This window comes from Durio zibethinus, unplaced genomic scaffold (genome assembly GCF_047325235.1).
Source record: "Durio zibethinus cultivar Kanyao isolate XHJ-2024 unplaced genomic scaffold, ASM4732523v1 HiC_scaffold_60, whole genome shotgun sequence".
Taxonomy (NCBI): Eukaryota; Viridiplantae; Streptophyta; class Magnoliopsida; order Malvales; family Malvaceae; genus Durio; species Durio zibethinus.
In genome coordinates this window covers 25001-30000 of record NW_028322683.1, presented here as the reverse complement: position 1 = coordinate 30000, position 5000 = coordinate 25001, and positions in this window count along the sequence as shown.

The window sequence follows — 5000 nt, the reverse complement described above, 5'->3', positions numbered from 1 at the left end:
GTGGTCGAGGCAACCGGCCGCACCAAGGGCCGGCGTGTGCCGATGGTGTTCGAGGCAACCGCCCGCACCAGGGCCCAGCGTGTGCCGATGGTGGTCGAGCCAGGAGCCCGCACCAAGGGCCGACTTGTGCCGATGGTGTTCGGGGCAACCGCCCGCACCAGGGCCCTGCGTGTGCCGATGGTGCTGGGGGCAACCGCCCGCACCAGGGCCCAGCGTGTGCCGATGGTGCTGGGGGCAAGCGCCCGCACCAGGGCCCAGCGTGTGCCGATGGTGGTCGAGGCAAGCGCCCGCACCAGTGCCCAGCGTGTGCCGATGGTGGTCGAGGCAAGCGCCCGCACCAGGGCCCAGCGTGTGCCGATGGTGCTGGGGGCAAGCGCCCGCCCCAGGGCCCAGCGTGTGTCGATGGTTATCGGGGCAACCGGCCGCACCAGGGCCCAGGGTCTGCCGATGGTGCTCGAGGCAACCGCCCGCACCAAGGCTCAGCATGTGCCGATTGTGATCGAGGCAACAACCCACACCAGGGCCCAGCTTGTGCCGATGGCGGTCGAGGCAAGTGCCCGTACCGAAGGGCAGCCTATGCCGATGATGGTCGATGCATGTGCCATCACCATGCGTCATCATGTGCCATTGATGGTCGAGGCCTTGGCCGAAGTTCGATTTTGAGCCACGGTGCCCATGCTTGGCTCCAGCATGTGCTGGTGCCGCATTTTTTTCACTCGGGACAGCATCGCCGGAGCATCGCCGGAGTACCGCCGGAGAACCTGACCGGCGGCATTGGGGTTCCGGCGATTGGGAGGGGGGCCGGGGGGGTGTGCGCACATGATGTGCGATGGGTGCTGGTACTTGGCCTTGTGTTGGCCCCCTATCCCTCATCAAACCTCTGAGAATTCACACCCCCTTAAAGAGCATTTGAGATTTTACAGGTTTGCTACCAGTAGCCGTTAAAGTGTCTGAAATGGGGACACTTTTTTCAAACGGTCACAAAATCTTCTCTACTTCGAGTTTTTAGCTGAATTTTTTTGTGCATGCCAACAAAAATATAAGGATCATGCCTACAAAATTTGGGGCCAAAAATCCTTATAAAAAAATTTTAAAAAATCCCGAACCGCAAAAAGTTTCAAAAATCATGAAAAATAGAAAACGAGTCATCTTCCAACGAAACTTCACGTGAAGGCTTAGGGGACCATTGTATGAATTTACAAGCCATAAAAATGGCATTGGCACGGCAGAAATTTGAAGATGTGCCTAAACCCACCAGGGCCCAGCGTGTGCCGATGGTGCTCGAGGCAACCGCCCGCACCAGGGCCCAGCGTGTGCCGATGGTGCTCGAGGCAAGCGCCCGCACCAGGGCCCAGCGTGTGCCGACGGTGGTCGAGGCAACCGCCCGCACCAGGGCCGATAGTGTGCCGATGGTGCTCGAGGCAACCTGTCGCACCAGGGCCCAGCGTGTGCCGATGGTGATCGAGGCAACCTGCCGCACCAGGGCCCAGCGTGTGCCGATGCTGGTCGAGGCAAGCGCCCGCACCAGCGCCCAGCGTGTGCCGATGGTGCTCGAGGCAACCGACCGCACCAGGGCCCAGCGTGTGCCGATGGTGCTCGAGGCAACCTGCCGCACCAGGGCCCAGCGTGTGCCGATGGCGCTCGAGGCAAGCTCCCGCACCAGGGCCCAGCGTGTGCCGATGGTGCTCGAGGCAACCTGCCGCACCAGGGCCCAGCGTGTGCCGATGGTGCTCGAGGCAACCTGCCGCACCAGGGCCCAGCGTGTGCGGATGGTGCTCGAGGCAAGCGCCCGCACCAGGGCCCAGCGTGTGCCGATGGTGGTCGAGGCAACCGCCCGCACCAGGGCCCAGCGTGTGCCGATGGTGGTCGAGGCAACCTGCCGCACCAGGGCCCAGCGTGTGCCGATGGTGCTCGAGGCAACCTGCCGCACCAGGGCCCAGCGTGTGCCGATGGTGCTCGAGGCAACCGACCGCACCAGGGCCCAGCGTGTGCCGATGGTGGTCGAGGCAACCGCCCGCACCAGGGCCCAGCGTGTGCCGATGGTGGTCGAGGCTGCCGATGATGGTCGAGGCAACCTGCCGCACCAGGGCCCAGCGTGTGCCGATGGTGCTCGAGGCAACCGACCGCACCAGGGCCCAGCGTGTGCCGATGGTGCTCGAGGCAAGCGCCCGCACCAGGGCCCAGCGTGTGCCGATGGTGGTCGAGGCAACCTGCCGCACCAGGGCCCAGCGTGTGCCGATGGTGGTCGAGGCAAGCGCCCGCACCAGGGCCCAGCGTGTGCCGATGGTGGTCGAGGCAAGCGCCCGCACCAGGGCCCAGCGTGTGCCGATGGTGGTCGAGGCAACCTGCCGCACCAGGGCCCAGCGTGTGCCGATGGTGCTCGAGGCAACCGACCGCACCAGGGCCCAGCGTGTGCCGATGGTGCTCGAGGCAACCTGCCGCACCAGGGCCCAGCGTGTGCCGATGGCGCTCGAGGCAAGCTCCCGCACCAGGGCCCAGCGTGTGCCGATGGTGCTCGAGGCAACCTGCCGCACCAGGGCCCAGCGTGTGCCGATGGTGCTCGAGGCAAGCGCCCGCACCAGGGCCCAGCGTGTGCCGACGGTGGTCGAGGCAACCGCCCGCACCAGGGCCGATAGTGTACCGATGGTGCTCGAGGCAACCTGTCGCACCAGGGCCCAGCGTGTGCCGATGGTGATCGAGGCAACCTGCCGCACCAGGGCCCAGCGTGTGCCGATGCTGGTCGAGGCAAGCGCCCGCACCAGCGCCCAGCGTGTGCCGATGGTGCTCGAGGCAACCGACCGCACCAGGGCCCAGCGTGTGCCGATGGGGCTCGAGGCAACCTGCCGCACCAGGGCCCAGCGTGTGCCGATGGCGCTCGAGGCAAGCTCCCGCACCAGGGCCCAGCGTGTGCCGATGGTGCTCGAGGCAACCTGCCGCACCAGGGCCCAGCGTGTGCCGATGGTGCTCGAGGCAACCTGCCGCACCAGGGCCCAGCGTGTGCGGATGGTGCTCGAGGCAAGCGCCCGCACCAGGGCCCAGCGTGTGCCGATGGTGGTCGAGGCAACCGCCCGCACCAGGGCCCAGCGTGTGCCGATGGTGGTCGAGGCAACCTGCCGCACCAGGGCCCAGCGTGTGCCGATGGTGCTCGAGGCAACCTGCCGCACCAGGGCCCAGCGTGTGCCGATGGTGCTCGAGGCAACCGACCGCACCAGGGCCCAGCGTGTGCCGATGGTGGTCGAGGCAACCGCCCGCACCAGGGCCCAGCGTGTGCCGATGGTGGTCGAGGCTGCCGATGATGGTCGAGGCAACCTGCCGCACCAGGGCCCAGCGTGTGCCGATGGTGCTCGAGGCAACCGACCGCACCAGGGCCCAGCGTGTGCCGATGGTGCTCGAGGCAAGCGCCCGCACCAGGGCCCAGCGTGTGCCGATGGTGGTCGAGGCAACCTGCCGCACCAGGGCCCAGCGTGTGCCGATGGTGGTCGAGGCAAGCGCCCGCACCAGGGCCCAGCGTGTGCCGATGGTGGTCGAGGCAAGCGCCCGCACCAGGGCCCAGCGTGTGCCGATGGTGGTCGAGGCAACCTGCCGCACCAGGGCCCAGCGTGTGCCGATGGTGCTCGAGGCAACCGACCGCACCAGGGCGGAGCGTGTGCCGATGGTGGTCGAGGCAAGCGCCCGCACCAGGGCCCAGCGTGTGCCGATGGTGGTCGAGGCAACCTGCCGCACCAGGGCCCAGCGTGTGCCGATGGTGCTCGAGGCAACCGACCGCACCAGGGCGGAGCGTGTGCCGATGGTGGTCGAGGCAAGCGCCCGCACCAGGGCCCAGCGTGTGCCGATGGTGGTCGAGGCTGCCGATGGTGGTCGAGGCAACCTGCCGCACCAGGGCCGAGCGTGTGCCGATGGTGCTCGAGGCAACCGGCCGCACCAGGGCCCAGCGTGTGCCGATGGTGGTCGAGGCAAGCTGCCGCACCAGGGCCCAGCGTGTGCCGATGGTGTTCGAGGCAACCGACCGCACCAGGGCCCAGCGTGTGCCGATGGTGCTCGAGGCAACCTGCCGCACCAGGGCCCAGCGTGTGCCGATGGTGGTCGAGGCAACCTGCCGCACCAGGGCCCAGCGTGTGCCGATGGTGGTCGAGGCAAGCGCCCGCACCAGGGCCCAGCGTGTGCCGATGGTGGTCGAGGCAACCGACCGCACCAGGGCCCAGCGTGTGCCGATGGTGCTCGAGGCAACCGGCCGCACCAGGGCCCAGCGTGTGTCGATGGTGGTCGAGGCAAGCGCCCGCACCAGGGCCCAGCGTGTGCCGATGGTGGTCGAGGCAACCGCCCGCACCAGGGCCCAGCGTGTGCCGATGGTGCTCGAGGCAACCGACCGCACCAGGGCCGAGCGTGTGCCGATGGTGGTCGAGGCAAGCGCCCGCACCAGGGCCCAGCGTGTGCCGATGGTGGTCGAGGCAACCTGTCGCACCAGGGCCCAGCGTGTGCCGATGGTGGTCGAGGCAAGCGCCCGCACCAGGGCCCAACGTGTGCCGATGGTGCTGGGGGCAACCGCCCGCACCAGGGCCCAGCGTGTGCCGATGGTGATCGAGGCAGGCGCCCGCACCAGGGCCCAGCGTGTGCCGATGGTGGTCGAGGCAAGCGCCCGCACCAGTGCCCAGCGTGTGCCGATGGTGGTCGAGGCAAGCGCCCGCACCAGGGCCCAGCTTTTGCCGATGGTGATCGAGGCAACCGGCCGCTCCAGGGCCCAGCGTGTGCCGATGGTTATCGGGGCAACCGGCCGCACCAGGGCCCAGGGTCTGCCGATGGTGCTCGAGGCAACCGCCCGCACCAAGGCTCAGCATGTGCCGCTGGTGATCGAGGCAACAACCCACACCAGGGCCCAGCTTGTGCCGATGGCGGTCGAGGCAGGTGCCCGTACCGAAGGGCAGCCTATGCCGATGATGGTCGATGCATGTGCCATCACCATGCGTCATCATGTGCCATTGATGGTCGAGGCCTTGGCCGGA